This window comes from Crocuta crocuta, unplaced genomic scaffold (assembly GCF_008692635.1).
Source record: "Crocuta crocuta isolate KB4526 unplaced genomic scaffold, BGI_CrCroc_1.0 scaffold19, whole genome shotgun sequence".
Classification (NCBI taxonomy): Eukaryota; Metazoa; Chordata; class Mammalia; order Carnivora; family Hyaenidae; genus Crocuta; species Crocuta crocuta.
In genome coordinates, this window is record NW_027551565.1 from 4214542 (window position 1) to 4227045 (window position 12504).

The 12504-nt window shown below is 44.5% G+C and overlaps 1 long non-coding RNA gene across 1 annotated transcript in view; it reads left to right on the forward strand.

Moving 5' to 3' along the window:
• Positions 1 to 4215: 4215 nt before the first annotated feature.
• The window catches only part of LOC144220015 (uncharacterized), a 73757-nt gene continuing 65468 nt past the window's right edge, over positions 4216 to 12504 (forward strand). Inside the window, exon 1 of the long non-coding RNA XR_013331586.1 lies at positions 4216 to 4435. This is a non-coding gene — a long non-coding RNA (uncharacterized LOC144220015). The remainder of the gene's footprint in view (positions 4436 to 12504) is intronic.

Sequence of the window (12504 nt, forward strand, 5' to 3'; positions counted from 1 at the left end):
CATTCCGCTTCTCTCCACTGGAAGAGCTTTGGGAGAGCAGGAGACATGACAGTCTCTGTTGTTCACCGGGTACTTTGAACATTACTTGGCACGGAATCAGCACTCCATACATGTGTGTTGAAAGAAACCAGGTCCAAAGGTACCCTTATTGCTGATGGCAGGGGGTGGAGGGTGCTCAGAGGAGTTTCTACCCATTCTGGAATATGTTACAGGTTTTGGAGGAAAAAAAAGAAGGCTCATACCAATTTCACAGAAAACAAATGGGTCTGGTTGAATCTAGTCCTTTGATATGGGCCTGAAGGCAATTAATCACATTGTCTTTGGTTCTGGGCAAACTATGGGTCGAAGTGGAGTAAAAATTAATATTTGGAAAGTAGCTGAACAGTGTCAAGGACTGTTGCTATGACTATCAGAGACTAGAAAGACATTCCCTAATGAAAGACAAAGCAGAGGTCTTTGACTGTTCCTTCATAAAGCCCTCTGTTTGGAGGAAGTTCTCCCAGGTGGTATCTACTGTAGGGTGATTCACTGAACACAGGGAGTAATAAATGAATGTTTGTCAAAGGGGTGTTTCTAAATCCTCTAAGGTTATTCGGCTGGGTCCTGGGTGTGGCTGGCAGGTTTGGCTAGGCCTAATTAATTAGATTCAGCCGTGAGGAAAACTTTAGTAATGACTGTTGGTATAAACCTTTCTTGCAGCCCATTCACTGGAGTGGCGCCAGGAAGGCATGAAAATATCATTTGAGCTTTCCAGACGTTATATATTCTGGGAGATAGTGGGATGCATGTGAGTTTTCCCACTGGAAAATATTTCTCAGTCTTGATTAATTAAATACATGAGGTAGGTTCATGTTGATTGCCAAAGAATGTGCATTTCTCAGAATTCTTAGAGAAGTCTGCTACTCAGTTTCTTATATAAAATCGAATCTAGTCTTTCATGTATCAGCGCCGTGCCAGTCAGGTGGCTTTGGGGGTTTAGAGCCCCTTACTCCCCATACCAGTCACCATCTCCAATTCCTTAAATGAGCAATTATTGTTTTTTCAAGCTTAAAGTGCTATGAAAGTGCAATTTCAAAGACAAGTCATCTCCCTGGCCCCCACGTCCAGCAAGATGGCTGTCTGTTACCACCCCCATCGAACAATTCTCCAGTCTCCCCTGGGCACGGTCCTTCAGATCTGTAGACACTCCAGAGAGTAGGCATCACAGGGCTGTCTGTCCGAAGACAGCCTCATGTGTCCCCTTTCTGCTTCCTCCTCATCAGACACACCATCTCCAGGGAATTCATTCTCAGTAGCCTTTCATAGAGTCCCCTGCTCTGATCTCAGCAGGCACAGGGACCTACTGAACTTCTGACTCTGTGGAAGAATGTGGCAGGACTGGGTCAGCCCATGTGGGGCAGACCCAGCAGCACCCGGGGTCAGGAGAGTTTTTCTAAGTCTGCCAAGTGGTTTCTTTTCAGGCCCAGGCTTTACAAGTGCAAACTTCCAAGTACTGGAAGGCCTATCAGACAGGCCTGATAGTCACACGGGCTATGCAAAGTCCTGACCTCCCCTAGACTGGGCATTTCAACAAGTTCCCTCTCCAAAGCTGGGAAGAAAGTATAACGCCCAATTGAGGGTAGCTAGAGGCATTCAAAGTTTGATCCATAAAATTTCTAAGATGTAAGGACCAAAACTGATCCTAAGGGCTCAAGATGTTTTTATATTTTCCAGACCTCTGTACCCTTCAAAGAAAAATAAACCATGTTTGTGTTTAAAAAATGTACAAGATTTTTAAAAAAGGAAACACTAGAATTCCATCCTGTTTAAGACTCTCCAATGTATTTCCTGATAGGTTATCAAATCTATCTTCCTACTTTAGATTTTTCTGCCCAGGAAATAAGAGTTTCCCGATAAATAACTTCAGCTGCCTAGCAGGGAAAGGTAGAGAGAAACACACACTTCCTCACAGGTAGAATGAAGAGTGATGTCACGATTCCCGTTCCTAGGATCCACTGAGCCGTTCCTAGGATCCACTGAGATTGTTCCTGAAACAAAATGCCTTCTTATCAAGAGAGCTTGCCCCTTAGAAGGGCTCATTTTTCCAAGCCTGGCTTAGAGTTTTACAATGTCTGCCCTTCAAACAAATACCTAACAATAACCTGTGTATCAACTCAGTTTTACAGAGCTGAGGACAAAAGTAAGAGCATGGCTTTCTCTGTAAATCTCCTGTAACTGTTCTGTCCTGGGTGACCACCAGCATGATGTTGATGATAGCCTAACCCTGAGACAAGGCTGTATTAGAAAAGCCAGTGGAGGGGTACCTGGGTGGCTCAGTGGGTTAAGTATCTGACTGTTGATCTCGGCTCAGGTCATGATCATGCAGTTCGTGGGATGGAACCCCGTGTCAGCCTCTGCGCTGAGAGCATTGAGCCTGCTTAGGATTCTTTCTCCCTCTCTCTCTGCCCCTCCCTCACCTGTGTACTCTTTCTTCTTCAAAATGAATAAACTTAGGAAAGGAAGGAAAGAAGAAGGAAGAAAAGCCAGCGTGGTATGGCATTGTCTGAGCTTGGACTATCATAACAAACTACTATAGAGGGGATGGCTTAAACAACAGAAATGTATTTCTCACTGTTCTGCAGGCTGCTAGTCTGAGATTGGGGTGCCAAAATGCCCAGATTCTGGTGAGGACCCTCTTCCTGGTTTGCAGATGGCCATCTTGTCACCATATCAGAGAGAGAGATTTGAGAGAGCGGAGGAAGAACATAAGAGCCCTACCCAAAGGCCCCACTCCAAATATCACCACGCTGGGGGTTCGGAGCTTCAAGATATAAATTTGGGCAGGACATGTTTCAGTTTATAGCAAGTATTAAAGCAAAGGGAGCTTGGGTGCACCTGGTGGCTCAGTCAGTTAAGTGGTTAAGGGTCCGACTTCTGCTCAGGTCACAGTCTCATGGTTCATGAGTTTGAGCCCTGCATCAGGCTCTGTGCTGACAGCTTGGAGCCTGGAGCCTGCTTCAGATTCTGTGTCTCCCTCTCTCTTGCCCCTCCCCCACTCACGCTCTGTCCCTCTCTCTCTCTCTGTCCTCAAAATAAGTAAACATTTAAAAAGTTTTTTAAAATAGAAGGAACTTGAACAAACCATTTTACTTCTATATGCTTGTATAGACTAAAACAATCCATAGCATAAAGACCATTCTAGATGTGACCTTCTGTGACTTCTTCAGAGAACCTCAACTGAAAGCCTATTTAAGTGGTCTTTATCACTGAGGTGGCTAAGGAGTGTAGGGCTCACAAAGGAATCAGACAGGCAAGCCCCAGATGTTAGTGCTAAAGGCTAACAGAATGCAGCTGAAATTTATCCATCATTCAGCTAGTATTTATTGAGCCCCCACCATGAGCCAGGCATAGGTCTGCACACTGGGGATACTGCAGCTAAGAAAACATCAACATCGCTGGCCCTCATGAATCTTCCATTTACATATTGCACCAAAAGGCTGGCCCTCAATAATTCTGTTACAGAGCTAGAGGCTTTAGGAAGCTAAGGTATGAGTACTCAACCAGTGTAACATTAAAAAAAAATTTTTAATATTTATTTATTTACTTTTTTAATGTTTATTTAATTTTGACAGACAGAGCATGAGCAGGGGAGGGGCAGAGAGAGAGGGAGACACAGAATCCGAAACAGGCTCCAGGCTCTGAGCTGTCAGCAGAGAGGCCGTCACAAGGCTCAAACTCACGACCTGTGAGATCATGACCTGAGCCGATGTCCATCACTTAACTGACTGAACCACCCAGGTGCCCCGATATTTATTTTTGAGAGACAGAGAGTGAGTGAGAAAGGGGCAGAGAGAGAGAGAGAGAGAGAGAGAGGGAGACACAGAATCTGAAGCAGGCTCCAGGCTCTTGGCTGTCAGCACAGAGCCCGACGGCGGGGGGAGGGGAGCTCAAACCCACCAACTGTGAGTTCATGATGTGAGCCAAAGTCAGACACTTAAAGGACTGAGCCACCCTTTGTTCACATTTTGAGATATCCAAGAATATATGCTGTTCAGAGGAGGTGGAGCCGCCTGGGGTGGGAGCAGAGGGACATGTGCCTAACCCCACCCGTCCTATTTGGCTCTGTGGCTCACGTGCTTCCTGTGTGGCCTTGGGCCAGGAGCTTCCACTTTGTCCATTTCTTCATTGACAAAGAGGAGATGATGTTATTTGCCTGTGTTCTAGGGATGTGTGTGAAGCCCCCTGAATAGTCAGTGTTTAGAAAGCCTACTTTTCAGATATAAAGACAAGTAAATAAAAGGAGCTTTGCAACTTGCCTTGGCGCAGCTCACTAGCAACCTGCCTTTTGGAGATCCACGTGTAAACACAAGACTGTGTGATTCACCTGACGTCAACACCAGCTGCACGAAGGCACAAGGCTGAGGGGAACCAGGTGGCCCTGGAGAGAGACAATCAGGTAGGCTTTGGGAGATAAGGAGCCCTTTTCTCTGGTTCCTTATTCAAATCCCTTCAAGGGAGGAATGACCCACCAAATGTGGGCAAGCAGTTTCCAGGACTGGTGAGTTTTATTGACACAGAAGAGAAAAAAGTTACTCTGAGAGCCATTTATTTTCCAAGAAGCCCTGGGCAGCCGGTGATAGTGGGCACTTGTCCAAATACTGCAGGTGGAAGCTGCCATTACCTGAATTAGCCCCCAACGAATTCTTTGATATGGTGATGACCATTGTGCCGAGTGGAAGATGCGCTGTGGTTTGGTCCTGTGGCTGCTGACAGAGTTGGGGGAGGGGTGGAAGTTATGGGTTAAATTTGTGTCCCCCATTTTGTCCGATGTTTTTCTTCACTTGGGGATAAGAATATTTATAATGAATGATGAGATGATTTATAATGAATGAAACAACTTTAGGGGCATCTGGGTGGCTCAGTCGCTTAAGTGTCCGACTTTAGCTCAGGTCGTGATCTCCAGTTTGTGGGTTTGAGCCCTGTGTCAGGCTTGGAGCCTGGAGCCTGCTTCGGATTCTGTGTCTCCCTCTCTCTGCCCCTTCCCCACTCATTCCCTTTCTGTCTCTCTCTCTCTCAAATAAACGTTAAAAAAAAAAAAAAACTTTAAAATGGAGCACATGAAAGAAAGTCATGTTGTCATTACAGTAACAAAAAATGCAAAGGTGAATTCAATATGAAGTTAAGACGTTAAAGAGCATCAGAGATTGTCAGAACTAGATGTCGCTTTGCTAAGGGATTCTCTCTCTGAGACTTTCCCACAATTTAAAGGAAAACTCTTTTTTAGCCAACTTGTTACCCTCCTCACCTCAGAATGAGAGAAAAGCTTATCCCAAGGAAAGTAAAGTGTCCTAGCTGATGAGAATATTATTTTGGTTTAAAATCATACAAAATAGGAGCTGGACTTCTCAATAATTTGTAACTGGTGGCCAGCTGCCCACCCTTCCTTCCTTCCATCCTCCTTTCCTTTCTTTCCCTTTTCCATCCTGCCTGTTCTTAGCCATGATTAACAGATTTTAGTCCTTTAAGTAAACCATGACACCTTTTTGACCTGTCTGTCCTCTGAGGTGTTCCAAGTGCGTCATATGCCCGGTGTGACTGAAAAGTAACAAGACAGAGTTCCAGATCTGGCTCGGGAGATAAGTCTCATCACTTTGTAGTCACAGGGCATTGTTGGGGGTCAGGAGATTATCAATGTCCAGGGAGGGAGCTGGGCAGGCAAGCAAGTGACCTGGCAGGAATGTGACTATGTGACAGACAGTGTTCTGGGTTAGGTTCACAACAAGCCACCCTCCCACTATGGAAATTCTAGAAGGCTAGCGAGGCATGGGTAAGGAGCGAGGTGGGATCAGGGGATTTGCAGCCTTCATCGGACCAGCTGTCTGACTGTATGTGTGAAATTTCCTTGGAAGCTTCCTGGCAAATTCCTAAGGTGAGCAGTGTGAGAACGAGGTAACTAGGCCAAACGTGGCTTCTACACTTTAAGAGCACATGTCTTCTTTTCATGAGTCCCATGCTTCCCACGGCTTAAGTGGGCACCTCAAAGCTGCTGCAACACCTCTTTCCCTACAGCTTGATCCCCCCTCCGCCTGGAGCCATCTTCTGCCCTGGATTCATAGCATAAGAGCAAGACCGTGTTGGATTCTCATTTCTACTCCAAACAGTTAGCAGAACTGAGCTCTGAGCCACACGATTTTTTTTTCCCCTTCCTATTTATATTTTGTTTCTTTGGGCTTAGAGTCATGTTTATTAGGCTGTCGGCTTCCCATCCAATGGTTAACTTATGAGTAAATAAACACTAAGAGCTGTGAGTTCTCACTGGCAGTGTTAGTACATCAGACTGAGGATTTCAAGAACCATGAGCCTTAGAAACGAATGACAAGGAGCACACGTTCCCTTGAAAATGTGAGGGCTGTCACAGGTTGCCGGGAAGAAACCAGTCATGAAGGTCCTTCACACTCTTTTTTTTTTAATGTTTTATTTATTTATAGGAGAGAGAGAGAGAGAGAGAGACAGCGTGAGCAGGGGAGGGTCAGAGAGAGAGGGAGTCACAGACTGAAACAGGGCTCCAGGCTCTGAGCTGGCAGTCAGCACAGAGCCCGACGCGGGGCTCGAACCCACGAACCACGAGATCATGACCTAAGCGAAGGTCGGACGCTTAACCGACTAAGCCACCCAGGCGCCCCGAAGGTCCTTCACACTCTTGAACAGCAGATCTATCACCCAGCACACCAGGCCCAGAATTCCAGCCTCCTCCGTGCTTTTGTTCTTCACCCTGATGAACAGCTGCTCTGACACAGTTTTCTGCATAAAACGTGCAGTCTGGCTGGAGGCATGGGCTGGACATGAATCCACTTTATGGTTTTCCCAGTTATTATGCTTGTCGCTTTTTGGAAACATATATGTCTTCATGGGCGTTAACTCTACAATACGATTGGCAGCATTAAATGTGGTCCAGGACATGGGCTTCTTTGTGTGCGTACATTGTGGACCTAGGGGTCTGAATTGTGATCATGAATTTCATGTGGTTGGACTGGTGTCTGAGGAGAGTCACTAAAATTTATCTGTCACCAGGGTGCTGACCGACGGGGCGGGGCATTCCTAGTGTATGTTATCCACTTCCCCCAAATTGTAGCATCCGTTCTCAGAAGGTTTAAAAAATACCAAGCATAGGTTACCATAAGGATCATTACATTTCCTACCACTTAAAAAATGTAACAGAATTACAAGAAGGCAGAGCAATACGCTGATTTTTGTAAAGACGAAGTAATAGGTACAGGAAAAGTTATTATACTATTTTCTATACTTTTATGTATATTAGAAAGCATTTAATAATTTTTTAAAAAGATTGGGAACACCCAGCTGAAGCGATACAAAGATATTTAGACACTGACGTGCAAATTCTTCCTCAACACTAATGAGAATGGTCAGGAACTGAGCGCTTAGCCCTGGGTCTGAGAATTTTGTGCCAGGCCTGTATGTGAATGGTTGCACGCGTATGACAACACAGCAAAAGCAGAAGAATTAATCCGATTTGCAGGCGAGACTCGAGGCTACGTGATTAGCTCAAGCCACATGTCGAGCAAGAGAGTCAAAAATGGAACACAGGTCGGTCTCTCCCTGAGGAGCACAGTGTTTTACAGGCCCTTCAGCTTTGTGTGGGTGTAGAGTGCAGTGACTTCCAACCTTAGCTAGTCACAAAAATGACCTAGAAGACAGGCTTTTCAGATTCCTCTCCTAGAGCCCCCAGGTCAGGGTTAAGCCTGGGGAAGGGTGTGTTTTATGCACACACTCCCACCCCAGTGATTTTCATGAGGAAGAGAATTTACAACATTCTCCCCGCCCCTATAAAGAAACGTGTTCCTACAAAGTGCCCCTCTCTTTAGAGGCTGTCTTTTAAAATGTATTGTTTCATGGCAGCATGAGACACTACAACACATTCCTAATTCTTTCCCCTTTGAATTAATTTGTTACATCACCTTGTTTTTTCCCTGTTGGAAGAGAATGTCCTAAGAGCAGGGACATCTGGGGCAGGAGTCATTAAGAGACAGTAAAAGGTCACAAAGAAGGAAGGTAGGGAAATTCAATGTGCTTTCCTTCATAATTTCATCTAGCACCAGCCAATACCCACACCTTTGTGGGTATAAATTTGATCTTGATGCACCGTAAAATCTAAAACTAACAGAAATATCTTTGAAAGAGAATATTGTGCCCCATTACTGCAGAGGGTTTGAATCCAGTAATTAATTCTATTTTTCAAAGGACAATTATGATGATATTTCGATTTTCTTCCTCGATGCCTCTTCCTTGTCCTGTGCAGTAAGTGTTTCTGAATGTATGCAAGGGTCAACTCCAGGCCAGAAAGAACAATGGGCATATTAGAATTGACAAGGGTCAGAAACTGAAGTGTTTCACATCATAGGTCTGAGTTCCAGGAAACTGTGAAATTCCTGAGCTCTTTGGAGATACTGGCATTCAAAGAGGCATGGATGATTTCAGCTTCATTTTAGGCCTCGGGGGACTTCATTGGGTTGTGAAAATCTGCACGAAGGAACGCACACACACTCACACACACCCTTATCCATGAAAACCACATAATTTCAGTGACTCCTGACAGTCTTGAAAAACGTTTACCCTTCCCAATACCAAATCCACCCCCACTAAGAAGGATCCAGAAGGGCCTCTTAATTTGCCCTGTGAGAGAAGAAAACATACAGTGGATTTTTCTCCACTTGTTTGCTTTGTCGAGGTTAAGAAAACACTGAAGCCAATGGCTTCTTCTCTCAACCAGCTGAACCAAGGACAGGGGAGCAAATGAAAGCAGGAGACTCAGTACTTCTCAAGTCCAAAGACGTTGACCTTCTTCAAAGAAAGAATTCTTTGAATGTGTCCTGTGTAATCTTGAGACTGGGGGTGAGAGTAGCTGAGGTCTGTGGGTTCCCAGAATATGAGTGGACCTTGTGTCCTTCCAGTCAGGATGCCAAGTGGACCAGAGAAATGCGGCTGTAGGAATCAGATGCACCATGGAGATGCCGGGGTCCATCATTGGCGATCTCTCTGAAACGAGACGGCATTGTCAACCACTGTCCCGGATTTCCCCCTCCTGGGCCCTGACGGAACTCTGAAGGCATCCCATAGGAACACTGGCAGTTCTAACAGACAACCCTCATGGAACCATTTAGAAAGTTCTTTGACCTTAGATGCCCAGACCTCCAAAAATACAGGATCTCAGGCCTAGAAGACACCCCAGAGCCACTTCATTTTGACTGGTCATGGGATAAGGCAGAGCTTGAAAGTAATATTTCCACTTATCTTTTTATGCCCTAAGAAGTCTCTGGTAAGCAGTTTTTGAAAAAAACACTTCTAAATGACACTATCTACTAATCTGTTTTATTAAATAGGTGTTACCAAACAAACAGCCTTCTCTTAATAACTTGACATCACCCTTAAACTTCAGTTTTCCCAGCTATGAAATGGGGAAAACAATAGCCCCAACGTTATAGGGCTGTCGGGATTGAATGAGACGTAACATGTAAAGTGCTAAAGTACTTGGCAAAGTGCCTCACCCACCATCAATATTAAATAAATAGCAGCAAGAACCTGGACCCCACTGCAGTCTCAGCAACTCAAACCATCAGATAACTTCTTTGCTGGCTACCTAGTGACTCCCCACCACACCCCAGGTTGTTGTTTCTTATCTACCATGGACTTTGGGGAACTAGAAAAATCAACCGTGTCTAGAACCAGATGTTCAGATGCTCAGTTAGAATCAATATACCTTCAAATGAGCGGTGAAGTGTACAATTGTGTTGTGTTTTATCTGATCTGTAGAAACCTCCACCCAGGAACACAGTATTTTTAAGGGTTGAATATATCATAAATCAGCCATCCAGAGTCTAGACGAGTGAGCTGTTACTGTATTTGTCATAATCTACTTACACAAGGTCATGTTTCTTTTAATAAAGTAGTTTTAATCACACGTCTTTAAGGTCTTGCTGGGAAGCTCCTCTCTTTCCCCTGCTGGTGAAGAGAACACTAGAGGACATTGAAACGATGCATTGTGATCAGTATAAACCAAAGCTCCTTGAAGCACCATCCAGATTTAGACACATCACAGGTTTACTAAACCAGGAGAAATCTCTAGCCTTGGCTGTGCAAAATAAATCTCACAGAGGGATGTCCACGTCTGGGTCCGTGAGAAGGATAATGGAAAACAGTGATATGTTTCTGGATTGGAAGTCTGGCATTGTCAGTCTTCTAAGGGGGTGAGTGTGATGTGATATAATTTTCTTTTTTAATGTTTATTTATTTTGAGAGAGAGTATATGTGAGCAGGGGAGGAGGTGGAGAGAGATCCTAAGCAGGCTCTGAACTGACAGTACAGAGCCTGAGGTAGGGCTCCATCCCACTCTCCCTGAGATCATGACCTGAGCTAAAACCAAGAGTCAGAGGCTTAACTAACTGAGCCACCAAGGCACCCCATGATAGAATTTTCTGTTAGGAAACCAGACACCTATGGATTTGCTTTTGTACTGAACTGTGGTTAATTTTGCCAGCCCAGCACCATTAACCCTTTTTTCTTATATATAATAGACATTTACTCAAGGAATAATCACATGGCTTAAGCCTGACCAATCAGTACCAAATTCAAAAAAAGATCAGTGATTGATTCAGGCATAAATATTCTTGGAGAGCCTGAGTGGCTCAGTTGGTTAAGTGCCTGACTTTGGCTCAGGTCATGATCTCATACTCTGTGAGTTTGAGCCCCATGTCGGACTCTGTGCTAACAGCTCGGAGCCTGGAGCCTGCTTTATATTCTGTGTCTCCCTCTCTCTCTGCTCCTCCCCTGGTCATGTTCTGTCTCTCAAAACTAAATAAACGTTAAAAAATATATATTCTAGCCAATGGAAGCCCACTGGATTTTTGTCGTTGTTAACACGAAAGAGGTAATCTCTTTTAAACTGGGGAGGCAAGCCATCTTTCTTCCATATGAGGAAAGCTGATCTGAGAATGAGACAAAACCCTAGGAACATCATTTAAGCACTTCTATTGGGCTATATCAAGACTTTTCAGTTATATGTGGTAGAAGACATGTTCTCTTTTATTTTATTTTTCTTGAGACAATTTCAGGTAGATTTTAGTCACTTGCAACTGATAGATTTCTGATCATACAATCTGATGTATGGCTTTAGTGTATGGCTCTGTGTGACCACATGGTAGCCAGCCTCCAAGATGGCCCCCAATGAACTTTGTCTCCTAGTATTTTCTGGTATTCACAGGAACTGTGTGTGGAATTGAGTTCATAGGAGTTGAGTAGAACTTCCTCCCACACCAAATTAGGGGTGGTCTGTGTGACTACAGAATACAGCTGAAGTAATAGTCTGTGACTTCAAAGACTTCCATCTCTGATTCTGGGGGAAGTCAACCACCATGTTGTAAGACCACTCAGGAAGCTCATGTAAAGAAGTCCACATTGAGATCACTAAGGCCTCCTATAAATAGCCAGCACCAATTAGCCAAGTTTGTGAGTGAGCTCCCTTGGAAGTGGACCTCCGGCCCCAGTCAAGCTTTCAGATGACTACAGCCAAGCTGGTATTTTGACTGAAACGTCATGAGGGACTGTAAACCAGAATCACACTGCCACTTCGATCCCAAATTCCTGACCCACTGTGGGAAATTGTGAGAGATAATAAATAATGATTTTGTCTTAAGCCAGTAAGTTTTGGAGTACTTAGTTACACAGCATTAGATAACAACCAGACCTCTGCTGCTACTTCTCATTTCCCGGCGAGAAAAACAAAATACTGGAATGTATACGTCCCAGGCTCTTGTCCTTCAAATATTACTCAGTTTTTGAGAGTTCTCAGAAGGAAAGTAATTATCATAGTGAAATCCCTGCCACCATGTGTTCTCACCTTCCCTGAGTACCGCCATCACTTCTGCTGGGCACCACTGCCACTTCCCTGGGCACCAGTGCCTGTGCCATGTGACTGGGCTGTCCCGTGGCCCTAAGTGCCCCCTCAGGTTCCTCAAGCAGAACTCAGGCCTCAGGGACATTTATGAGCTCAGGGCTCATCATGTCCTCTACAGTAATGGGGCTGCTTCTTGTCCTCTCTCTGTTATGTCACTTTAACTTTTGACTTGCCCTTAAAGTTTGGAATTTGTCATTTTGAACATACCAGATGATGATAGCTCAGAAGTCCAACGTGGCCATTTTCTCTTCCATCATTAGTATATGTGCTGCCGAAGCGAGCACTCTCTTCCATCATTAGATGGAACATTTTCTCTTCCATCATTGGATGGACAAAGCTTTGTCTTTGAAGCAGAGCAGCCTAATGGAAATTTCTGCTGTGATGAAAATGTTCTATATCTTCACTATTCAACACAGTAGCCACTGGCTACATGTGTTTACTTTGCACTTGAAATGTGGCTAGTGTGATACAAGAAGTGAATTTTTAATTTTATTTAAATGGTCACATGTGACTAGTGGCTTCTGCATTGGACAGTACAGCTTTAGATGCAACGGTTA